This window comes from Calliphora vicina, chromosome 1, assembly GCF_958450345.1.
Source record: "Calliphora vicina chromosome 1, idCalVici1.1, whole genome shotgun sequence".
Lineage (NCBI taxonomy): Eukaryota > Metazoa > Arthropoda > Insecta > Diptera > Calliphoridae > Calliphora > Calliphora vicina.
Window position 1 is genome coordinate 83676107 of NC_088780.1, and position 27843 is coordinate 83703949.

The 27843-nt window shown below is 29.1% G+C and overlaps 1 long non-coding RNA gene across 1 annotated transcript in view; it reads left to right on the plus strand.

Moving 5' to 3' along the window:
- Positions 1-27843, plus strand: part of LOC135961980 (uncharacterized) — a 335365-nt gene that overhangs the window by 11551 nt on the left and 295971 nt on the right. Inside the window, exon 2 of the long non-coding RNA XR_010576621.1 lies at positions 23760-23818. This is a non-coding gene — a long non-coding RNA (uncharacterized LOC135961980). The remainder of the gene's footprint in view (positions 1-23759; positions 23819-27843) is intronic.

The window sequence follows — 27843 nt, forward strand, 5'->3', positions numbered from 1 at the left end:
TAAGACCTTAATAATATAATTTTTTAATATGACAAACACATTGTTAAAATTTAATAGTTGATTGTTAACATATTAATTGTTCAATAAAACGTACTCGTTATTTAAACAATTTTTTTCAACAAAATTATTTTTTGTATTTACAATATCGGTTGTTGGTGCCTTTTCAATTAAACAAATAATTGTATAGACGAATTTGGTATTTAATATGACAATTGATTTGTCGTAATTTTTTTCTGTGTAGGCAGGGGGTCAATTGTCTCTTTGATTACAATGGGACTGTCTAATAGCTGGTCCAAAGTAGGCAACACATTGGATTCACATACTGGTTACATAGCGTCAGTTACCGTGCTAGCTTTGTAACTGGTTACTTGACTAGTTATTTTAACACGTGCATGTCCTAAGCAGGGGGTCAATTGACCCTTTTGATTACAATGTGACTATCGGATAGCTGATCGAAAGTAGTCAATGCTTCTGGTGGGTAAAATAGATTACTAGATTACTTGGGATGCATAAAGTAACCAATTGTCATCTACTTGCACTACAAAGTGCACACACGTGTCAAATGACCAAAATATATAAAATGGAGTCAGCCAAGTGATAAGAAATTTGCGACAATTACTGTCTTTAAGGGATTGACTACTTGCTTAACTGCTGGGATATTTTAGTTATAAGGCAGCTCAGTATTTCAATACTTTTCTTCCCTTGCCATTAATGTGAAACCACAAACCACACATTTCCTTTTCATTCATTATAGAGCTTATTGAGGTTATTTTAAGCTAATAAAAAGAACTCATGAATATTGCATAATTAATATTAGAAATATTGTAAAAAATCTTGTAATTATTATCAGCTTTACACTATAAATGTATTTAAAGACAACAATGCTGTGTATTAATAATTTTCAAATTCGTCCTTCTGGACCGTTATAGATATGTTCGTCTGTCCGTCTGTATGTTGAAGGGACCGTTCGGTTATAAGTGATATCAAAAAAGTTGTTTTATAACAGTTATTTTGTGACTTTAAATATAAAAATCTATCAAAAACAGTTATTATTCAACGTAAAAATAAAAGTTCGCATGAAACTCTTAAAAAAGAGTTTTAAATAGTCGTCATAAAAATAACTCATTTGAGGAGTTTTATTTTTTCCGTAAAAAAACTCAATTGAGGAGTTTAATTTTTCCCTTCAGAAAATAAAGCTCATTTTATGTAAATTGACACCTAAAGCTTGCCGCTGGTCAGACCATTATAATTTGTTGTTTTTGTTGTAGCAGCAGTGATTGCTGAGTTGACAGCCCTTGGCCGAGTGAACTTGGGTCATTCCGGTGCGTAGCATCAGCTGTCGTGGGAATGATTATAATTTGTAAAGCACCTTACACTGCAATTGAATAAATTGTAATTAAAATAAAATGAAGAGGGATTTTAATTTGTTATTATTTGATTGTTGTTGTTTTTTTTCTTAATCAAATAAATTACTACAAACATTATATCAGATAGACTCAATAAAGACACTGAAAAGAAGTAGAAAATAAACTAGAGGAGTTTTATTTTTTGACGGGCAAAATAAAACTCCTCAAATGACTTTTATTTTATGACAGAAAAAATATAACTCCTCAAAAGAGTTTTTGTTGATATTGAAATTAATATTACCATTATAATTAAATTCTTTATCGATTAAACATAAAATTACATTGGATTTCATAAGTCAAATGTACCTTTATTGTCGTTTTCAAAACCGATTCCAACAACTATTGGATTCCTTAACAACCCCGAGTGTTGTAGTCTAAAAATACTTTGAGCTAACGGTATTAGAAACATAACACATTCACCAGAATATAATATAACTATAAAAATAACAAAAAATTATAGGTACAATATTTTCACAAATAATCACACATGAATTAGAATCCTACATACATATTTGTGTATGAAAACATGTAACTGTAACATTAGGCGGAAATATAAATCAATAATTTTAAAACTCTCCACTAATTGCAACACAATTTTTTATAAATGCATCTGCTGCTGCCAACAAACAGATAAAATAAGATGGTCAGGATGACAACAACAATCAGATTAGAAATTTATTTAAAAAAATGTTTGCTTTTTATTTTTTTATGCTGTGTTGATTGGCATGTATTTGAATAAATTTAGTCATTTAAATGCCAGGAAATTTGCTCCATAATACGAGGGATGATTGAGAATATGAATAATAAATGTGATTTTGAATTTGAAAAGTAATTTAAAATCAAAATTAGACAAATGTATTATTTGTTAACATTGCTTAATGATCTTTATACTTTTCAGATTTATATTTCTCACTTAACCCTCGCATATATACATAGATACATACTCATATGTATGAGTATTTTTGTAAATCGTCATCTATGAATGTTTGTTTCAGATAATAACAAACCAGACTAATTTAATGAATAAGAAATTTGAGTGCGATTGTATATGCAAGAGTTTGTTTTATTTTTAATAATTTCAATGCTAAAGGAAAAATGCAAAAGTAGAACGTGTGGGGAATTGGAAAATATTTATGTTTTGATAAAAATAAAAAAACACCAAGCAAAAACATTAAAAAATGTTTTCTTCTTACTGTCTGTCAGTCCCTCATTCACTCCCATACACTTGATCGCTGTCATTATTCGTACATTTATTGTATGAATTTATGCATACAATTTGTTGGTTGTTTTTTTTTTATTTATTTTTTGTTGTCATTGGCCCGTCCCCAACCATGTTCGTTAGCTCGTTTGATGTTTGTGTAGATACAAGTAATTCTGTTGCTGCTTTTTATTTTGCTGTAGTCTGTTATAAAGTAGAGAATTTATTTTTTTAATCAAATTCTGTCGTTTTTTTAAATTTTATTTTGGACGTTTGTTAGTTGTTGTCGTCGTTAATGTTTGTTGGTTTTGTTGAGTGTGGTTGTTGCTGTTGCCATTTATTGTATTTAAATAATCGCCACTAATCGCATCTTCTAATAAAGTTTTTTAAAATATTGCACTAAACGGGTTTCTGCAGTGCCGCACCTCTACTTAAAAAACTTGAGGCTTTTAGCCATTTTGCAGCCATGTCCCGCTTGATAATTGCACAACACACAGACATTTTCATTGCAAAATACTGCAACACACACACATGCCTTCACTCACATTCGATATTACACAATTTCCGATCAACAACAAGTTGTTTTTTTGAAATGACCAACGTTGTTATTTCGGACTTCATACATGCTACATCTACATTCATTGAGCCGGCTTAGTGTAAATTGTAATTTATGAATTTTTATAATGTAAAAACTCATTAGTGGCCTGTGTCCCCGACTAAGTATCTCGTTGCTGGAACAGCCAGCTACAACAGCTGAAATATTTTGGCCATTTTAGTGATCATGTGACTGACTGACCATTTGCGTCAAGCTGCCATTTATTTTAAAGTTCTCATTTTAATCGTTTCCCATTGATATCAATTGTTGAAAGTCATTAACAAAGGGACAACTGCAAGCGTACACTGCTGCATACAACTGAACGCGATTGGGAGAATTACAAATAAATGACTCCATTTGGCAAAAATGGTCTCATTAAAGCGGCTTAAATTAAAAGGCTTCAAAAATCTGCAGAAAAACTTTTATGAAGCTTTCAAATCAGTTATTTGAAGGTATTAATTCTGTTTTTTTTTTTTGCTGTAACCTCACAATGTATATAAGGAAAATAAAAAACAATGTTGAAAATTGTTTAAACTGAATTCAGATAGCAAAATGAAAGAAGCATTCCTACTTCTGCTCTAAATGGAGGATAATGGCATCATTGCCATTATCGTTTAAGGGCAATTAGGGGCCGTCCTTTTTGCGTTGTCTTCGAGGGATTGCGTTTCACTCGCATTGGTTAATAATTAGCGTCGTCAAACTGTATCGCGTTACGGTTTCCGGTTTAACCGAAAAAGTGTGTTTTTAAAAAAACCGGTTTTGATTATTGTCTTTTAAAAAAACGGTTTCGAATTTTGTCTTCAAAAAAACCGGTTAACCGGTTTATATTAAATTTTTATTTAATATGAAAAAGATATCCTTAAATTTATTTTTATTTTTTATGGACTCTAATAGCAAATGTGTACTAAATCTTCGGAAATTTAGAATTTTTCATAAGTTTATCATAAATATGTTTAAATGAGCTTTAGAAAACACATTTAATTAAAACCTGTTAACCGTCTTACAAAAACCGGTTTGTCAAAAAACAGAAAAGTTAAAAGAAACCGAAACCGCTGGAGTTTACAAAGATGAAAAAACGGTTGAGCGGTTTACGGTTTCGGTTTTGGATACTCTACATTATACGTTTCTTTCTTTCACTTTAATGACAGTAATATTTATTAAGATCGATATATAATTAAAGATAAATCTAAGCAACTCAAAGCAATTGACTTTCACTTTTAACTGCAGCCAAAATATTTTGCAATTTTTTGTTCAGTGCAACAGACTATTCAGTCCACAAACAACAACTACACAGCACAATAAAAAACAGTGTGAAGGCATGTTTATATTTTTCATGTCTACCGCCTGCTGTGGAACTAGATTGCCAGACCTTCTTCTTCTCTCCTTCTACTTCTTAAACTTTTCCCGTCATAAATGGTGAAACATCAACAAACGATTCTGTTGCCTGATCATGCTGTGTCAAAGGGTTCGATTTCTACCTCTCTTCTTTATTACAATCATATTTTTAGGTACATTTCATTTTTGTTCTTCTGTATTTTTTAACGCTCTAAATTTAATTAAAAAATTCCAAAAACTAAAACTGGACAAAATTCCAGTTTTGGTAAAAAATATAAAGCGCAACAAATTTCTATGAAATATGAACTCAAAACTCGCACTGCACTCTCTCTATTTATCGAAGAAAATCAAACTATTGTTGTGATGAACAGCCAAAAAGGACGGCCGGTTGTAAAACAAAGCGACTACAAACACTAACTTTCAACGAAAGTGAAATGATTTTGAATGTGTTTTTTTTTTGTTTAAAAAAAACAACAGAAAAAATAATAAAGAAAACATCAGTCATAAACGTGAAATACAAACCCTTCTACTGGGATATTTTAAACGTTTTTCAACTGATTTACAACGACCACAGTAGAGCGAGTTACAACAACAAAAACTAAACACTGATAATTTATGACCAGCGTAAAAATCGCAATTTGATGAATTTGACCTGCTTTTTTCTCTCGTAATAGTGTTTTTATGTTTTTTGTTGTTGTGCTGCTGCTGCAGTTTTTACGTTGCAGTGACTTGTCTCAAATTCAATGCAGCACCAACAGCCAGGCGGACACAATTTTTTTAGTTAATAAGCAAAAACAACAACAACATGAATCATAAAAAAATATGTTAAAACAAAAAACAATTTAAATTGTTGACGAAGGAGTTAAAAAAGTTCCATTTTTATGACCCTGTTTCGCAGAAGATAAGATATTGTTTGTTTGTTTGGTGTAGCTGTTGTCTATGAATTCATACAAATTACACAGTGCGTACATACAAGTAAATAAATAAATAAATGTACGTATATTTGTTGTTGTTTGTCGTGCTCTATCGATACCAATTTACAGTTTAAACCGATTTTTTACGAGTTTACGCATTTAATGGATTTCGTTTTTTTTTTTAAATTTTTTGTCTGTGTTTTTTAAAATAGAATACCAAACGAAGGAGACCACATGTCAATCGTTGACAAAATATTTGTACACGGTTAAATGTGTGTTGACCAAACTGTGTATGGTTTAATTGATGTTTGATTTAAGCACTTTCGTTTGGTGTTGAATTGTAAACTGGAAAGGGTGATCAATTGTGGGAAGAATATTTTTGTAATTACTGTTATTGCATTAGAAATTATAAAATTGGAAATGGATATTGTACCTGTTTATAGTCTTTTCTTAATAGCTATGTTTCTACGAGTACTTTTTACATCCATTGGCTACTTTAAAATATAAACTTAGTGCATAAGCTTTAAAATATGAAAAACTTATTTTTGTTTTTTAAAGTATTTTATCTATCTACACAGAGTTGAAATCTAAATCAACAGGGTAGTGGCTAAATTCCAATTCAACTGCAGAATAATTTGGGGATTTCCATAGCTGTAGATGGGAATTAGATACCATTCGCAAATATGAACTATCAAAAGTGATCTGACCTGGTTTTAATTAGTTCATATTATCGCAAGTGCGCTGTAAAATGGTTAATTTATATTTATCCAATTTCAATATTTTTCTCAATTTCTTTTCAAATCCAGCAATAATAATTTTTGAAAATGTTAACGTTTCACGATTGCTATCTATGTTTCAGTATATATTTTCGATGGTTTGAGTAATAATATTCTGAATTTGGTTGATTAAAACCGAGCAACAATATAAAAATTACAGTTATTTTCAGCTATGTTTCCTAATTTGGAAATGATTACGAATTTGACCAAATATTTTAAATCGGCTAAAGCGTTTTTAAAATATCTTCAAATGGTGTAAATATAAAATAAACTTTGACTTTCCTATTTGAATTAAAAGTCAGATTGAAACTAAATTCTTATATTCTGGTCTACTCTGAATACCTCCAAATAAATGGAATAATTTACAGGATTTCAAGAGCGTAATAACCTCAGATTTTGTTTTATAATATTCATTAAATAATATGAATACAAAAACATTCAAAATTTACCAAATTCACAACTTAAATCGAATTTAAAATGCATTTTTTTCATGTGCAAAATTCTTCATATTTCATTGCAGGTTTTATTTACATATGCAACCTTAATATTATTGTAGAAAAAAATTCTATATTTTTAATAAATTTGTCAATAATGCAAAATTTTAAAATCAAACGACATGTATAAAGAATTTAGTATCGTACTTAAAAATATATTATTCAATTCTTTATAAAAATGTGAGATTTGTAGTCATTTTACTTTCCTGAAAACTTGTGTTTTGTGAGATTTTGACTATAGTCTTTAAATTTTTTTAGCTGAAAAAAATAGATTTTTGAATCAAAAATATTGGATTTTTTGTCAACTAACAAGAGCATTTTAGATTTTTCGGATTTAGAAATGTACGTTCTTCCTGACAAACGCTTCCAAAAAAGTCCCGTTTCATCAGCGTTTAAAACTTGTTGTGCAGAATATCCACCCTTCAATAATTGCTTTTAATTCAAGCTTGAACTTTTCTGCAGCTGAAGTATCTGCACTAGCAGATTCTCCTTTTAATGCAATGATATGCAAATTTCCACGGATTTTAAAATGGTCAACCAACCTCTGCTTGCATCAAATTCTTCCACACTTTCGGCACTTGATAAGGGATAATCTTCTTTCAGATCTTCAAATAAATTTAGTGCTTTATTTTGAATTACCATTTGACTTAATGGCATTCTTCGCTGATTTTGATCTTCTATCCAAATGTTAAGAAGGACTCCATTTTTTCCATTAAAGAACTTCTCATTTTGGTAACCTGTTTATGTTGTAACGATGTTGCGGTTTCAGCAAATTTTTTAATTTTATCAGCGTCTCTGGAACAAATGGATTTTATTATAGAAGGGACTAGGCCAAGGTTTCTTCCAATACCAACAGCCCTTTCCCCTGATTTAAAACGTTTTAAAATGTCAAGCTTTTGTTCTATGCATAATTGCTTTCTTTTTTGACTCATTGCTACAAAATATTCATTTCAACTTCACTTCAGCAAATGTAATTTGCAACCATCAGACAACATAAATATGTATGTATTTCCATTAGACTTAAACGGGAAATCCCCTTTATCTGTTTTAGCTTTGTACAAACATTTTCATATTAACGACGCAAACTGAAACAAAAACGACGCAACTTCGAAGTCACAGAAACTTTAAAAAGAAACAACTTCGAATTTGCACTAGATTTTAACGGGAAACCTTTTTCTGTTTTAGCTTTCTACAAATATTTTCGAATTAACGACGCAAATCGAAGCACTAACGACGCAACTTCGAAACATGCGACGCAAACTGAAACAAAAACACGCAACTTCGAAATCACAGACATTTTAAAAAGACGCAACTTCGAAGCAGACGCAGAACGAGCCGACGCAAATCGGGGTATTAGTGTAGTTGACTATTATTGATTCTGATTCATTAGGTACATATGCAGCCTCTAAAAATGTTTATACTTCTGTGTCCATAATTCTAGATGACGTATCAAGATGTGCATGATTTTCATAAATCCAAAGAACGTATCGTCACCTTCGACCAGGTAAAATAAATAAACTTTAAACAATAAATTTATTTCAAAATTAGGTTAAAAATCTGGAGAACCTGATTCATCCCTTTGTTTCGGAAAACAAAACTGCAAAATAACGTATCATAACTTCAATAATATTTCGTGAAATAGTGAGGAGGGTATATTGGCATAATGCTGATGTTTGTAACGTAAAGTCAACTTAAAGTATACCAATCTGCTCTGGATCACTTTCATAGTAGATTCTATCCGTCTGTCCATTTAAACTTTTTAGTCAAACTCTTCTCAAAATAGCTCTTCTATTGCCCCAAGGACAAAGCTAAGTATGTTGTATAATTTTTAAACAATATATGATATTAATATTTGAAGTATCAGGGTTTTATAAAAATTTAAAGGAATATTATACATTTTATAATAAAGATTATTTATGATATTTCACATTCGGTCATCGGTCATTCGAGGAACTTTAAAATCAAACACGATTTAATATTTTATATTTAACAACTGAATAAATGCTTTGAAATCTTACTTCATTAAAGGGTGACAACAGCAACTCAAATTTGTTTTCAAGTGCAATAAAATACACTGTTATTTACATATAATTTATACTTGAATTCGTCCACTCTTTCGTAACGCTTTTCGTTGCTTTTTGTTTATTTTATTCATAAAATTATTGGGCGTTTTTGGGCAGCATGAAAAATTGTTATTATTATGAACATCAACATTAAATTATCTACAAGTGATCAATTTTTATACATCTTTTATATTTCAAAACAAACTTCATATTTTCTATAATTCATACTTTGAAAATATGGTATGGAAAAAACCCGAATGAAAAATTTATGCTTGAACATGTACAACTTTATCATTTTCAAATTATTTCAGCAAAATTACATTACATTTTCATTTCTATTTTTTTGTTTCTTGTTCGGTTGGTTTGAATTCAGTTTACATTTGGGTATGAGAGTGGATTTACCAAGCCATGTTTATATTTTATCTTTAAGTTTTTTTTTTTGTTTAGTTTTCTAAGGAGAGAAGTAGATTTTCATGTTGAGAAATAAAAACAACAAGAAAAACAAGACAATAAATATAGTTTGGGTTAACAATCCGTGCAATATGTATGAGGGGGGATAAAAATATCTTCGCAAACAATATTCGTATCTGTATCGTTGTAGGTACATCATTTTATGAACAACCATTCCATGGATATTTCATATACAAACAAACCTACATTTATAAATATGTAAGAATGTATGTATTTTCACATTCAACCATCCATTCATTTTTCTATAAAGTACAATATATATTTCGTGTTTTCGTTTTTTTTCTTTCTGCAACCAGTAATCACTGTTGTTTTACAGAACGGTCAAAAGGGACGGTGACACAACCATCATTCAATCTTGCTCATCATATGGTTGTAGAGGAATACATATCATAAATAAATATCAGAGAAATAAGAAAAAAAAAACTACTAGTGGGAATAATATTTCCACTTTCTTGCATGCAGACATATGGATGTGTTTGAAAGTATAGAAAAAATATACTCAAACTAAAGTAGAGTAGAATGGTCGCATGTTGTATAATGAGAATTCCATTGGGTCCAGTTGAATGATGCCATCCATCCATCCATGCATGTTTGTTAACGTCGACCATGATAATGATGATGTTGATGGAAAAGTAAAAAACAAAAAAATAAAATACTTTTGTTGTTATCCAAATCAACCCATCCCAAACTAATCCATTCCACGCCATACCAATCATACTTTGTTAGTTTGTCATTTGTATTTTCTATAATTTTTCTTAACTTAAAAGGAAAATTATTACAGTGGTGGAGGAATGTATAAAAATCGAAAGTAAAATTTTAAGATTTAAATAATTGAACTAATTTTAGAATTACCCAAAGTATAAACACACAATTTCAGTTTTATACAATATAATATATCGTCGTCGAAAATCCAAAAGTACGTAACATTTTTATAATTTGGAAAAACAAAAAACGTATTAAAATGTAAAATATTTGAGATATAAAAACAAGTTATGGAATATGAGCTTAAAACACAACAATAAAACTATTTCAGAAGAAAAAAAGATATTTTATAAAGTACTTTTAAAGTTATGTATGTTACGTTCTTTTGCATTTCTGTTTTCTGAAACAAAATATAGCTTTTATTTTGAAACATTTGTACAATATAAATGTATTCAAAGTATTTGGATATTGTTAGCTATGACCTATTCTCATCATTCTGGCAACATACGGATTCAAGCCAAAAGAACTGCACACAGAGATAAAATATAGTTGTGCATGTTTTTTGTAACCATTTCAATATTGTTACAAGTTTTCTAACAATATTATAGTCACAGTAACTATTTACATGATTGGGGTATCCATAATATGGTTAATATTCCATTCAAATGATTGTATCAACTATATATATGGTATATATGTTTGTGACAACCATTTATATGATGAAGGACTTACCATATTATGTTGCTCTCGGCTTATGGATATAATAATCTGAGAACAACATAAATACCACAGTCATGTATATAGTTACTGTGACTATAATATTGTTAAAAAACTAGTAACATATTGAAATGGTTACAGAAAATGTGCACAACTATATTTTTTCTCTGTGTGTGGTCAACTTTTGAGGCCAAGAAAGAAGTGAAGCATATCCCAGATAGAACGTTCTGTATCGATTGAATCAAATAATAGTTCTGGGCTTATAGTTCTACTTATTTTAAATAGTTTTGAAAAGGTATTGCAATATGTGGCATAGCGTTGACATGATGGAATATTATGGTTTCACTACCGGCTACATATTCCGGGCGGCCAGATGATCATTTTAAACGAATATGTTGTGTTCCTGGCCAGATTTAAGCAGCTCATAACACAGAACATTACCTTAACGCCAGGATTATTTGTCTTTGGTGTCAATTCGGATGGTTGACCGGGCTTCACATACGATCTCATACTTATCGGGCTATCGTAATGTATTTATCATCGCAAGTAATGATTTTTTATAGCGTTCAAACTGCATTTCAGACATACAAATGATCAAGGTCCCTCAGCTTGAATAAATGACAGATATTTACTCTTCAAAATGACATATAATATATTAAAAACAAAAACCGCGTTCAAATGTCTGTTTTAAAATAAATTTTTTTTTTTTAATATTTTATTTATTGTATCTTCACAAAATAATGTGAACTATTAATAATTTGTTCAAATCTTAAATCTAAATATTAGTTTTAATTTACGTCCCACCACAGTTGGACGAAAAATAATGTTTAATTTATAGATCCTATCATCAGCGCAGGTCTGTTGGATTCCTTTTTCTTAGTCGGATGTACCCATTACTTCTCATTAATGTTCGTGCAAGTGGGTTTGGGTGAACTTCTAACTTTTTCAAATATGACTTTTGAAATAAATAATACCCGTTGATTCATAAGCCAAAGCACGGATCATATTAACCGTAGGGTCTCAAGATTTTAATAAGTTTTATTTTTTTATTTTATAATGTACACTTTACGTTGTCGAATAGATGGTAAACGAAATCCACATTAATAAATTCGAAGACAAATAAATGCCAAATACTTTGTTTTCATTTATCTCCCAAGTGTGATGATTAGAGTGGTTTATAAAATCGATTTCCGATTTTTATAGATGCTCACATCTAGAATTGTACGATTGTTAAAGTATTAGCTCAATCCGACTTTACCTTCCCGTGCCTCGAAGTTTTAAAATGACTACTAATTTCACTCATTTTGACCTCACATATTTTCTCAACTATTCTGGTATCTCTTGAACTTTCCGCTATTTTGCAACATCTGACATCTACTAGTTAATTTTTCATTACTAATAGGGGGTCAGACGGCATGTATTGCTTGTGTATTGGGACATGTATTCAATACATATGGAATTGCATGTGTATGTCAAAATTCACGTTATACATACGATTCATAATTTCCACTTTCAAACGTACATATGTAATTGCATGTGACATAACCTCCATTAGTTTATATGTTAGTTGTTTTTAACAATGTATTTATTTAAAACATTTTTAAATCACAATAAATATATTTAATGCAATGAAACATATTTTGTAATGATTTTTCTTTACTCTTTATTGTTTTGTTTTTATTTTATTTTGCACTCACACAGTGTTGTATTTCAAAATACAACACTTTTATACACGCAAAAATAGAACATGATCTAATTGCCAAAAATGTCACAAGTAATACACATGTATTTTACATACACAAAGTTTCATATGGATCACACGGTATGTATATGTTTACATATGGAAAAATGTCCCAATACATGGCACAAAACACAAGCAATACATTCCGTCTGACCTCCCTTTAATCATGTATTACAGCAGAAAGTAAAAATCTGGGAATCCCTATTTTGGTTTTGACTTGTCGCTTGTAGAACTACTTACAGAGAAATATTAATTTAAAGTTTGTTGTTGCAATATTGGTAAGCAAAGGAGATGGTGAACAACTACTGGGAATCTCCGCTTTAGAGAAAGCACAGGCATCAGTTATGCAGAAGCTGTTAGCGATAGATAGCCTTTTTGAAAACTTCAGAACTCTTTCGGCACGGGAAGGCAAAGTCCGATTGAGCTAAAATTTTACAATCGTATTTTTACACTAAAAGAAACAACCCTAGATGTGAGCACTTAAACATTTTAAAAAAAAAATTTCCCTTTCTAAAACTACTCTAGTGATTAGTAGTTTTGAATTATGGATATAAAATCGTTATTTTTGGATACAGAAGTCTAAAAATTTGTTAGAGGCATGTAGTTTAACCTTATAAATCAGAATCAATCAAAACCACGATTTTGATTTTTTTGATGATACGTTCTTTTGGATCTTCGACGACGATATATGTGTATATGTAAAGTGTCTTCCAATAGGAATTGGCTGTCATTTATTCAGTTTGTTTTGCAAAATCACCCTGGACTGATATAGCGTCCAACATCACGTACAAATGATAAATTTGTTTGAGGACCCTGGAGCAGTTGGAAACTAACACTAATTTTCATAAAAAAAATCATAGTCAGCGATAAGACCTATTTCTGGAAGAATGGGTACTTCAATAAACTAAATTTCGAATTTGTGACGATACCAATTCACATGAGATTCAAGAGCATCAGAATCTCATGTGGATTGGCGGCATCATTGGTCTATATTTCTTTGGGAATGACATTGGTCCGGCCATCTTCGTCAACGGCGAGCGCTATTGGTGAATGAATACCAATTTGTTTGGCTTGAATTCGATGATATGGACACCAACGACATGTGTTTCAACAGCGCTACGTGCCACATTGGACATTCTGCACGATATTCCATATATAATATCATCAAATTAAACATGTCAATAATATCTCACACAAACTTAGTTTTATTTATATTTAAAGATAGGAAGCACTTAATGAAAGACCCATTATTGTTCTCCACCGAAAGATATAAATTTAATTTTTCATTTGGATGAGTTTTACATAAATCGTTGTAATCCCATGGATTAATTTTATGAAATATTTACAGTTTTATGACTTTCGTACAACTATTCCTGTGTAAATATTAACAACATAATTAAAATAATATTCTACCGTAAATTTTTTCGAAATTCGTTTTATTTTGAAATCTATTAACCATCTTGTATTAGGATAATGGTTCCTAATTCGGAAAAATTAAGTCTTATTTCTGCACAGATAAATAATATTCGTTGTGATTTGTTCCCCAATCAATTATTCAATTATATTCTTAGATTTGTTCGATAATAGCAACAGAAAAGTGAATTATTTTGATTAATCTCTTTTATGCTATTGTTACCCATACTACCCGAAAAAGTTTTCGAAATATTCATAAAAAAAATTCTATAGTTTACTTTTCAAATATTTTGACCATACTTAGTTTTTAGGCGTTCAAAACTTCAGCTTATTTTGACACAGAGTGCATTAAAGAGTTAGTTTTAACTAAAATATAATCTTCAAACTTCTTGATGTGTTTAATATATGTATGTTTATAATGCATTCCGTTTCCTAATTGCAATCATATCTGTATATATTCCCTTTTCAACTTATTTTTTTAGAAACAAAATAAGAAATTAAATATTTTCAACCAATTCTTGTAAAAAATTAAAAAAAACAATTCCAAACTACAGAGCCGATTTGACACAAATGTTCAACGTTGGAGTTTATTTTAAAATATCACAATATTAAGCAAAACATGAATAAATTGAATGCTTTGAAATTTATATTTCATTAAAAACTTGATTAACCTATCTAAATGAAAAATTGAATAATAAAAACTATCTTACAAAATTATCTTGCTTTTGTACCACTGTATTACCCCACCAAGATCCATGTAGTCAATATTGTTAAAGTTTTCAACTAGAACAAAACAACACAGATACTTTTGGGATTATTACTATTATTTTTGTGTTTTTTTTCTGTTCTAGTTCGCTTTTCTTGTCTTGTGGATGCTTTGGCCATTATTTACGCTACTTTTGCTGCTACCACTTTTACCCTTTCGGTTCGTTTGTTTTGTGGCACGTTGGTTCATTTTGTTAAGTAAAGCAGCGACAGCATCAGCAGTCTGGGCAACAACGGCATTAGTTATCAAAACTCATAATGATGACGCCCGGATTGTTCAATGTCTGTCTGTATATCTATCTACATGGTTAGATGTACTTAATATGTATGTACACGAGCGTTCAAGTGATTGTGTGTTGTAAATTTTCTAGTTTTTCTTTTAGGGGTTCGTTAGTTTTTGTTTGATTCGTGGTTCATTTGCTGCTCCTGTCGTCGTTCCCGTTGTTTGTTTTTTGGGTTAAATGGGTGGCGTGTTTTGTTTGGTTCGAGTGTGAATGAATCTAGATGTTTCGTGTACATGAATGTATTTAAAGCAACAATGTTTTCGACATATTTTTTTTTTTGCTATGCTGATATTTTTTTAGATTAAACCGTCTTTAACTTATTTATTTTGGATGTTGCAAAATGGCAAGAAAACTTTTATCAATATTGCTATTGTTGTTTTTGTACATAGTTGTTATTTTGTAGTTTTGTTAGGTAAACATTATTCCCAGCTGAGTTGTAGTAAATATTTGGAGTGGGCGTAAAAGTGGAAAATATTTTGCAAACATTCATACATGATTACACACGTACAAACATAAATTTCTTTCAACATGTGGGAAATATTGCATATTTTTTTCTTCTCACATCAAAGTACATACGAATATTTGTACGTACATTAAATGTTTATGCAGATTTTCAATATAGATTATGGTTATTTTCAAATGTTTTCCCCACTACACTTTCATTTTGTTTTGCAAAAATATACATGAAATGAATTTCTAACTAGATCAGGTTCATATAAATATTCTGTATTTGTTTCTATATATATTTTAATGAGACTTCCGACAAATTTTTGAAGATGTAGGTTTCGAAATTATATTGGACCAAAATAACACGCCAAATTTTGAATTTTGATCATATTACAAATTTCTAAAAAATTCGAAATATTTAAAAATTTGACCTTTGAACTCAATGCTTTTATGATATTTTGAGTTTGTATTAAATACTACCCTAATCAACAACATTTCAAGTCCACATGAGAATCTAGGAACAATACATATCAGCATCTTATTAGTTTGGTAAACTTTTTCGTTGAGGGAAAAATAATGTTTTTTACTTTAAAAGTTTTCTACATTCAATTACGTTCAATGATAAAGTTTGTGGTGTTTTGTTTGGATTTTCTTCTATTGTGGGTTTAATCAGGAAAATAAAAACTTGTTTTATTGAAACAAAATAAAAGTTTGGTTTGTATGCGGCTTCGTAAACACTATACAACTTTAATAAAACTTTAAAATCAGGTCCTGGCATAAAACCCTATATAAAATAAAAACGTATACAACTAACGTAAATTTGAGTATAAAAAGTAGCTGTTTTATCTTTTATTATGCCCTACACCACTATAGTGGTTGGTATACCGATCGACCCAGAATTGCTTTCTGAGTCGCTTTAACGATACTCATCCGTCCATCTTGCTGGCCTTGTCGCCATTTTGAAGATATTTTGCTAAAATGTTGCCTGTTTTCATATAGAAAGAAATCACGCGAACTATTTTCACGGCGATGACTACATTGGTCATAGCTCCCACATATACACTGAATCAATTAAGTCTCCGTACAGACATACTCATAATATAAACTAGCTATTTATGGTCACTTTTCAATACATATTAAACCTTTTTTAATTAATTTTATAAAAAACCTTATAAACCAGAAATCAACATAAAAAAACTACAAACATTTTCATTAAAAACATAAAAATTTACATAAATTCAATAATTGTACGAAAAGTATCACTAAAAAGTCTCCGGACTGTTAACTGTTTTAAGGCAAGGAATCCCAATATTAATCTTAATTGAATTTAACATGTGGTAGGTCCTCCTTTCTGAGCAATTTTCTTGGATGGTCAGTTCTTTGTTTATTTGCCATTGTTCTGGTTTTTTTGAACTGTTGAATAACGTACTGAATGGAAGAGTGTGGTCTTTTTACAATATCCTTGAATTCGGTTAAATTTTTTCCTTCATTTTGCAAGTTAATAATAATTTTCTTTCTATCAATTAAAATTTGCTTATTTTTGGATTACCTGACAACAACAAAGCTGGTCCATTCCATGCACAGCCATTAAAATGAAGCAATTGCTCAGAAAGGATGACCTACCACATATTAAATTCAATTAAGATTAATATTGGGATTCCTTGCCTTAAAACGGTTAACAGTACGGAGACTTTTTTGGTGATACTTTTCGTACAATTATTGAATTTATGTATGTAAATTTTTATGATTTTAAGGAACATTTTTTTATTTTTTTTATGTTGATTTCTAGTTTATAAGATTTTTTATAAAATTAATTAAAAAAAAAATGAATGAATATGTATTGAAAAGTGACCATAAATTGCTAGTTTATATTATGATTATGTCTGTACGGAGACTTAATTGATTCAGTGTATGTCCACTTCCGAAAATCTCTGACGAAAACAAATTATTGATATTTTAAAAGAAAAAAAGTTTTAACTCATTTACTCAGTGTAGGTTATTATCTGGCGGACTATACTTTTTTACTTGTTTTTTATTGTATTAAATGTAGGGCCTTAATTATTTGGTGTTTACTCATAATATTTTGTAAGTTTATCATATAAATTTTGTCATTGGGCGGGCTTCTCCCTATTGAGGGTTTTTTGTTTTTTGCTTTTATTCTTCATCAAACTATTGTATTTTTTTTTTCATTGCTAAATGTTCTTGTTTGTTTATTTTATTTCCTGAAATATAAGTATATTATTTTTCTTTTATTCGCATGAAAACAAAAACTCAACAATTCGTATCAGTGAAAACTAATTTAGCATAATGGAAATCATTGCCATGTTTATAAATAAATACATATACGAATATAAATATTATTATCGATTTGCATGTTACAATAAATTAAGTCTTAATAAATGAGTTTTCTTTTTGGAGGGAGTGTCGGTAACATTAGCAGGATATTACAAATTAAATAAGGAATTAGGCAAAGAATGAAAATAGACAAAAACAACATCTTGCGAAAGGTTTATGTGTTGGATTCATGTGTCGGAAATATTTATATTAAATATTTGAGGCAACAGAAATTATTTGCAGGTCTAACCCAATATATTTGTTATTAGCTGGATCGTTGAAAACTCTTAATAAATTTAATTTAAATGTTAGTTGTTTTATGTACATTTTACAAAACTTTCACTTTCACAATTTATTTTTCTTAGGACGATTTATTTATTTTAAAATATTCGTATTTTAAAGTTGTTTATTAGAAGAAAAATTCCTCTAACATGGCCATTTGTTTTTCGACTTTCGTAAAACAACATGAATTTTCTCTTTGAAATGAAAATAAACAAACAATTAAAACGCCTTTTTCATTTCTAAGGTTTCTTTTTTTGTTGGTAGATGCTGCTGCTAATGTGAAGATCCTAACAAATTTGTTTGTTTATTTTAACATACATATGTACATTCATATAGTATACACTATCTGAATATTTATATGAAATATTGTTGTACAACTTCACGTATGACGATTATCTGACGTAGTATTTACTATAGAAATGTTTATGTAAATTTTTCGTGATTTATTTTTTTGTAACACATTCAAACATTTGTTATCACTATGTGGTTGTACATATTTTTGTTCGCTTTGTTTTTGTTATCATTGTATGTATTTGAAATGATTGAAATGCTTCAAATTACTACAGGCTGATGTTCTCTAGAATAATTATTTCGTTTTAACTAAACAGTTGAAGAACTATTTGTTTATATTAAACAATAACAACATCTACTACAAAAACTATATTAAGTTGCTCACAATGGAGACGGCGAACTATTAATCTTTTTCTAGAACATAAAACCAGAAAGTGGAGAAAAATAATAGTGAAGCTCAGATGATCATGTAATACCCTACACTTATTATTTATAAAGTATTTACACCTAGACTTTTAGAGAAAGGAGCTAAACAGATTGAATTTGACATGTTCTTTCATATGCTTACTTTAATAAACATGTCAATTTAATAAGTTTTTTTGCAAACAAATTTCAGATTATTTTTTATTTTTACAAAAATCTAATTTCTAAATAATAATTCTGGCCTACATTTGTTATAACGGAGATATACAAAGCAAAATTGCATTAGAAAATATTTAATTTATTTTAACTTTCTTCAAACCTTAAAAAATAGACAAAAAAATGTAAATAACTAGGATGGTATGGCCAAATAGGGTTCCGTTAAAGATTTTTCGTAACGATATACTTTCCAATAAGCATTTTTTATGGAATTCAAGTTGAAAGCAAGTGTAATTCAAGCCTTGAATTGCAGTTATATTGCACTTTATAGCATTCTCCAATAAAAAGGAAACATAAATTCAAGTCATATGTTTTTTGTTTGAAAAATATTTAATTTTTTCAAATATTTTTCAAGTTTAAAACATAATTCAAGTCAAATTCTAACAAAATGTTCAAGTACTTGAATTTTTTTGGCTTTGCTGCTTATTCGGTTCCAATTCATATAAATTTTGTATGAGAACTCTCAGTATATCGTCACTCTAAAAAGAAAAACAGATATTGAGAAAATGGGACTAAGTTTTGTACTTTGCAGTTTTATTAAGGATGTAATATAGAATAAAAATGGAAACGACATAGGTTTAACTTAATTAGTTTTAGTTTTCTTCTCCATTGTGAAATTGGAATATTTTTGCTTTATCACTAAAATATAACAAATATGATTCATTGGTGAATTTTGTTGAAACTTCAGAAAAACTTTAAAAGTTGACCCTTTAATTGGAACCAACATTAATAGTTTATTTTGTGGACAAGTCAGACAGTGTATTCAACTTTTGAAGTTTTAATGATCTTTTATTGAAACTGCCGAATCTTATATTCCAACCAGTTATCATAATTTCCCAGACTTTTTTCATAAAAAAATTCATTTCATTACCTGAAATTTCCTGGTATTTTGAAATACTAAATTAACCCATATCGTCCCAATGTTCAATTTTTCGAACAGTAAATTTAATGCTTTTTTGTAAATTTTTTTCACATTTTTGGTAAGACTAAGAACTAGTATTTTTTAATAATTATATAGTGCAAGGGGTTGGCTACAAATATAAAAATAAAATTTCATGCCCACTCCAATCCCCCCTTTTATAATAGGGGTGAAGAAAAAACATCAATTTTGGCATAATTTTAAAAACTTAAAACCATGTATAAAATTAAAAAAAATAAAAAAAAGTGTGAATGTAGTTCAACTATCAACATCAGCAAAAAAATATTTTTTTTTTCACTGGTATTTTTGTAATTTGACTTCAAAATGGAGTGTTCGATTTGTCGAACACTGGGCACCATATAGCACTTTTGTTTTTGTTCAGAAGATGTTGCGTACTGCCATATTGTAACTAATTCACGAGTTTGAATTAACAGAAATAAAGTTATTATGTTATTATTTGGTCTATTTTTTGATTAAAAGGATTTAGATATTATAATCGTGGAAACAAATCGCTACGCTCAGCAGCCGAATTCTAATTTTGTTTTAGACAAAACTATGTTACAACGATTCCTAGGCATTTGGTATTGTCTGCATATCACACTGTGCCTGCTGCTCGCGATTATTGGTCAAATCACCCTGCATTAAGCGTTGCTGCTGTGAAGTTATGTATGCCAAGAAATAAGTTCTTGGACATTATACACAGAGAAAACAGATTCGTGATAGCAACCGAATTTGTAGCCAATCGAATAATTCTATCGTAGTGACCGAATTTTACAGTTGTGGCTACAATATTTTGGAATGCGTAACTAAAGTTTGGTTGCCTCAACTGAAATTCTTCTTTATCAACTGACTTTCTGTTGTTAGAACTGAAAAATTATATGAGTGCAACCGAATCATTCGATTGGCAACAAATTCGGTTACTATCACGAATCTGTTTTCTCTGTGTAAAATTTATTCAAAATGGCAAATATATTGTTCAATTCTCTCGAAATTATTTTTTTTATATTTATTTCATGTACGAGATAATCAACAAAAAGTTTATGCAATTCGGAATTTGGGAGGAAGATTTTGGGCGTCATTATTGCAAAATGTTTTTACGTGGTAAACCAATTCACTTCATCTATACACTATGGGCCTCTGATCGGCAAATAGATACTGCATACCCTATGCTGGATCGGCAGACAGCTACATCAAAGCAGTTGGCTTAGGAGCCAATGTAGTTCTTCGCTTGTTAGATAATATAGAATTTGCAGACAGGCATACCGTGTATTTTGACAACTTTTTTACTTCCTACTATCTCATGTTCCTACTGACTGAAAGAATATTAGGTGCAACATGTACTGTGCATTCAAAGATAATCTGGAGAGCTGTGCTTAAAACCATAAAAAGTTTGGAAAGAGTTTGGATCATGATTTCCAGTTTGACAGCAACAATAAAATTTAAATTTGCCGCTGGCAGGACAATAAAGATGTTACAGTGACCACTAATTTTAATCTGCTCTATCCCACTGTAAAGAGATGGAAAAAAGAAAAAAAAAATAGTTATGGTATAATAGAACACTTTCGCTTTGTAAATTACAACTAACCCCTACTATTGAAAAACTAAAACAAAGGAATTGGAAGAGTGGATTTGCATGATAATGCTGTACAAAATTATAGTGTTGTACTTCGAGCAAAGAAGTGGTATTGGGCTTTATTGATCTCTACTCTAAAATCTTCGTTAATAAATGCTTGAAAACTGGACTGTTTCCGTCGTCGTTACCAAAACAAAATTAACATTGTTTTGAAGCATTTCATGAAGGAAAATAATGAATATTTTTAGTCTAAATAAATGTCTTGTTCTATTTTTTTTTAACAAATAATATGAATTGATTTGAGTTTATAAAAACGTGGTTTTTTATTATTTACATTATATGGGAACTATATAACAAAAATGCTAAATAGTGCCCAATGTTCGATTAATCGAACACTATTTTTCAGACAAAAAATCTGAAAAAAATTTGGAGTTCATATTCGTGTTTTCTAATCCCAAATTATCAAAAAACTACCAAGTTTTATAAAGTTAATCGAAAAAAACTTTGGGACGATATCGGTTATATCAAAGACCAATCAAATTCAATAAAATATATTTTTTTGTAAACAGATTTAAGGGGTTAAACAATTTTAACCCAATATTATTGTCATTATTTCATCTAAATGCGAATATATTTTGATAATTCCTTTAAGAATCTCAAAGATTCCTTCCTTAAGATAACCGAATCAAATGATGCTAATCAAATGATTTAGTCTAAGTGACCGACATTTTTTTATTATGGCTGAAAAATTTTAGTTGGGCTATACAAATTCGATTATTTAGGTAATTGTTCTGTTGCTAATAGCAAAAAAATCTATGGATATAATCGAATCGTTCGATTGATAAAAAATCACAACGAACTGTGACGTAAAAAAGAAAACTAAATTTCGCGAGGAATTTTTAGCTATTAGGAACCCTTGATCTCCTTGTTTAGGCCTTATTGTGTTTTAATTGTTTTTAAAAGCCAGACTAAGTTTTTTTTAGAGATGGACCGATTTTGCAAATATTCAATACCAAAAATGTCTGACCAACAGAAAATATTTGGGCACAATTTCATTAACCTACTTCCATATAGTCCCTATAGTGGCTTCAATAGACAGATGGACAGCCATATCTAAAACATCTTGAATTTTATAAGGATTAAAAAGCTAATTTATTTAAATATTTGCAGATATTTACAATAAAATAGTAAATAGTACGTTTTACAATTTATTCTATATAATTAATCATTTGTACGATACGAGGTTAATCCCTACTACTAGTACTAGGAAAATACTTTAGGGAAAAGAAGAAGAGGAAGTTGTGTCTTGTCAATGTCGTAATTGGCAAAGACGTCTTTTGACTTCATTCGACATATTCATTTGTACGTATTAATTTTCCATGTAATGTAATATTTTCCAACCGATTATGGTTTTCTATATGACCTAAAAGGAAGTTAAACAGAACAGGTCTGTCTCATGACTGGTTGCTTAAAAGCTGGAACCGGTTCTAGTAGTAACATTTGATATGAGAGGAATCATTTATTTGCCACGATACTAACCCTAAATTAATTGATTTTATTTTTACCCAGATTTGTTAAAAATCCATTGATAATTTTTCTACATTTTGTCAGAATTGGAAAGTGAAGTGACATGTCTTCTTTTCACTTGCCACGGCACTTATGCGTTTTCTTTCTAACTGAAACATCAAGCTTCCAACCCGTTCTTTCAATATCTCAAATTATCTGTTTAAGCAAGCTAATTTATTTCGATTACTAAGTTATCATGGTCTCTAAAATGGACGAATTGACAATGCTACAAATGTCAGAACTGATATTTTATATCCCACTTGTGATAGTGTAGGGTATATTAACTAGTAAAAGAAGAATTTTAAAGAAGTATTATATGTATGTATGTATATTTATTTATGATTGTTACTTCTCAAATGTCTGCAGATAAGTTATTTTGTTATTTTTGATAAAGACTTTTTGTTACTCGTACTTGCTTCAATATGGAACAATATAATCTGTAATATGATATAATTTATAGTTTTCAATACATATTTTAATGATGTTTTACAATGAGAACGAGTGGATGTTTTTGTTATTTTTTCACTTGTTTTAGATATTTCATGACATGACCGTTTCACACTTCATTAGATCTTATCGCCGCCATTAATAAAGAAAAATAAAGAAGAAAAAAACACAACAATAAAATATTTTATAAACTGTTTAACTGATTTATTTATATAAACTTGTGATAATAAATTTATGATAATTCCTATTTATCACCCAAATAAAAATAAATTATTAATAAATTAATAGTGTTTCATTCTTTCCTTTGGATTTCGGTTTATGTATTTTTAAATATGTAGCATAAAATAAAATTAAATAATATTTTGTATGTGTTTTTTTTTATTTCAGATGTTTTTCACTGCAAACATGATAAATGTTTGGCAGCATCACTTGGATTATGGTTAAAGGTAATAAATTATTAGTTTTATTATTAATTTTTTTGCACAGTGAAACAAAAAAATAATTAAGTGGTGTAAATTTGGCAATTTATAATTAAATTAAGTTCATCTATGAATTTTGATTTAAAAATCTTTTAGACATATATTATGGATATTCATGCATTAATATTATTGTAATTTATGCATATTTTTATATTATTTATTAATTATTTGAATAACAATAGATTCATTGTTTGGCTTTATAAACAACAGGGTATCAATTTTCTATGAAACTATAACGAAATTCTTGTCATACCTGTTATCAATAAAAAAAACAAATGAATTTTTGATTAAAATATCTTCAAATTACAATGAAACTATTAGATGTTGTGGTTTTCTACAGTTTATGAACTTATAACAAATTTAGTTTTGTAAAATAGTTCTTTATTTTGTAGGTTGAAATATGTTTTTCATTTAGTTTAAAAACATCAGTAAATAAATAACATACAATAAAATTCAATAATTAATTTACACAGTCATTTCATTTGGGGTGTTACTACATTTTACAAGATAATTACAAACAACTACAGCCAACATTATTGAACAACAAATTAAAATGAAACCTCAAATGAAATGTAAGACGTTGAATTTATATACACAACCAAATAAACAAATAAATAAATATATAGATACAATATACATTTAATAAAAAATACTTACAGATACATACAAACGGATACATATACAGTGTCAGACAAAGTTATACCAATTGCTATAGTGAAGTTAACTGAAAATAATTGTTTACCATGTTTCAGAGCTTCGAATTAACTAAATAAATTTGAACTTAATTCAATAAAATCATAATTCAGAATATTATGATTAAATGACCTAAAGCTTTTTTCTTTTAAAATTTAAATAATTTATTTTTTTAAGAGATTTTTGGACATGGACCTTATATGGGAGCTGTGAGCTGTGAGCTGTGACCAATTATGAACCGATCATCAAATTAAGTCGTTTATTTTATTTCTATAGCGATGGCTTAATATAAAAATGGCGTAACTAAATTTTTTTTATTCCGGTGGACAAATGTCAGATGCACTTTGCCTCAAAATTTCAGGGGGATATAATTGCAAATAACATATTTATAACGATTTCAAAAAAAGCCCTAAGTCAATTCAAAGAATTATTGAAAGAAAAAGCCCTAACTCGTTTTCAATAATACAAGGTAAATCTCTCAGCGCAGCTGTAGTTGTCCGTTTATATTTTCCAAGTATAAAATTCGTTTCTGAATCGGATTTTTCCACCTATTACGAAATTTAACAGCTTTATGTCGCTGAGTGTGATTAAAAAAAGCAAATGGAAACATAAAATTGACCTATCCATTTGTTGCGCAATTATTAAAGGGATCGAACTATTCCATATTTAAACCTAGAAAAAATTTGTTCCTTAGTGCTGCATATTATAAAATTAGGCCACATCTATATAATTTCACTATATACAATATTTTAACACACGAGTTGAACAATTATGTTATTGGAAAGAAATGGATGTTACACGCAGAGAAAAAATATAATTGGGCATGTAACCATTTAAATAGTGTTACAAGATTTTTAACAATATATTAATCACAGTAACTATTTACATGATTGTGGTAACCATAATATGGTTAATTTACGATTCACATGATTGTATCAACCATATATATGGTTACAGTAAACAAATATATGTTTGTGGCAACCATTTATATGATGAAGGACTTATCATATTATGGTGCTCTCGGCTTAAGGCTTATCATAATCTGAGAACAACATATTATGATAAAATTATTCATCATAAATATGGTTGCCACAAACATATATATGTTTACTGTAACCATATATATGGTTGAGACAATCATGTGAATCATAAGTTAACCATATTATGGTTACCATAATCATGAAAATGGTTACTGTGACTATAATATAGTTAAAAAACTTGTAACAATATTGAAATGGTTACAGTAACCATGCCCAACTATATTTTTTATCTGCGTGTAGTACCTTCCGTTTTTGCGACGTGTGTTTTTAAACACTTGTGGAAGATCCAAACTCGATCGCCAGAATTTCACCACGTAATTGTTTACTCATATGGTTGTTTCTACCAAAAACGCAGTGTAATATTCTCTAACTTTTCGCTATATTGTATCCATATGGATACATTTTAGATTTTTGCACATAACTTCGACATTTATGAATATTTTTAAAATATTGTTTTTCAGTCTATTTTTGGATTGTATTTAGAGATGTTTACAATTTATTTCATTGAATTATCGCTATTCGTGTTCGATTGATAGCAATTTGAAAATGTGTGTAAATAAATTTTTGAATCCATAATTTTTTTTAAAAAAAGTGTCTTCGATTTTTTGCAAATAAAATTTGTAAAAACTCTAATTTTGTAATAAAAATGATTTAGAATGCTTTGAAATACAAAAATTAAAAAGATAAAAAAATGTTCAGGATAAGCTTCCAGGACTAAAAAATTAATTTGGTATAACGGCTAAACCAGGACACGTAGGACCTTAATATTAATATCAGTCAATATTGATATCAATACCAACCATTTGATATACTTAAAACATCTATTAACACCTCCAGTTAAAACTTGTAGCGAAAGGGCTAATGCATTGTTAGCTTTTAGTATGGAAACTCAAATAACGATTGAACAAAAATGTTTAATAAGTGGCCACACTCAAACGATACTCTTCGATTCGTCCTGATAAAAATAATGCTTACTATAAAAGTTCGTGTATGTACTCAAACCTCTATTTAAAATTTTAGGCAGATGTATTTGCTGCTCTTACTGTAAATATGCTACTAGCCTTGGCGAATGACTCATCAGGATAAATATATTTCAAAACAGACTTAACTGACAGTTACGAATCTCTCCCACATAGATCAAAGTCGGTGATTAAAGATACCCTCCCTGATTCACTTTATAAGGCGTAAATAGCTATCTCAAAAAAGACCACCTACAGGATTTGAAAAGTTTTTACCTGTATATTGCCATCTATTTTTGATAACTTGTTTTATAAGAAATAATTTTTTACAGTTCACTTCTGATTTAATTCTCTCAGTTTCATGATTTATTTCCTTTTGTTATTTAAACCCGAATTATTATAATAATATGTTTCATTTTCAACTCAGTTTAAAAAATCCCTAACTTAATTTGTTTTCAAAAATATCAATGAAAAAATGGCCTATATTAGATAACATCATTAAAATAAAATAAAAAAAATAATTTTAAATGAGAAATCGAGCCTTTTCATATTAAGCCATGTAACTTAGTTCTGTTGAATTTTATTTGCATACCAACATTTTTAAGAATTATATTCTCATTAAAGCGGTCGGACATATTTTAATCGACTCAGAAAGTGAGTGAGTCAATCTGTATATTTTAATTTGGGTGTTAGACTAATACTTTTGGGCGTTAAAAACATCAGCACAAACTCATCATAAATAACCTCCTCATTATGGTGGTATAGGGTATAAAAAAACTATAAAACAATTTCCAGTGATTACATTTTTGTAATTTGATTTCAAATTGATTCAAAATATTTGTTCTTCATTGTATTTGCTTTTGTTTTATTTTCTTCAATGATTTACAAAATTAATTGAAAAATATTTTCTAATGCCAATTTGTATTCGATTTGAATTGAAAAATAGAGTATTCAGTCAATAAAATAAATGGAATCGAAAACTACGGAAATTTACAATTTTACCAAAATTACCCGAAACAAATGTTGCCCAATTTGGGGTCAAACTTTACATCAAATATTTAATTTAATATTTTAATCCTTTTTTATGTTATGATGCTAATTTGTAAAATTTTATTTCAGTGGCATTAAACGTTTCGAAAAATTGTGTTTATCTTGACCCCAAGTACATCTTTAGATATTATGGAATATTCCTGTAAAATATTTTTAACTAAAATATTTTGAATATTTCCTATAAGTGGGCCAAAATCAAAATTTTTAGAAATAAAATGCTTGTCCGTTCGAATTTAAGTTATTAAAAGGA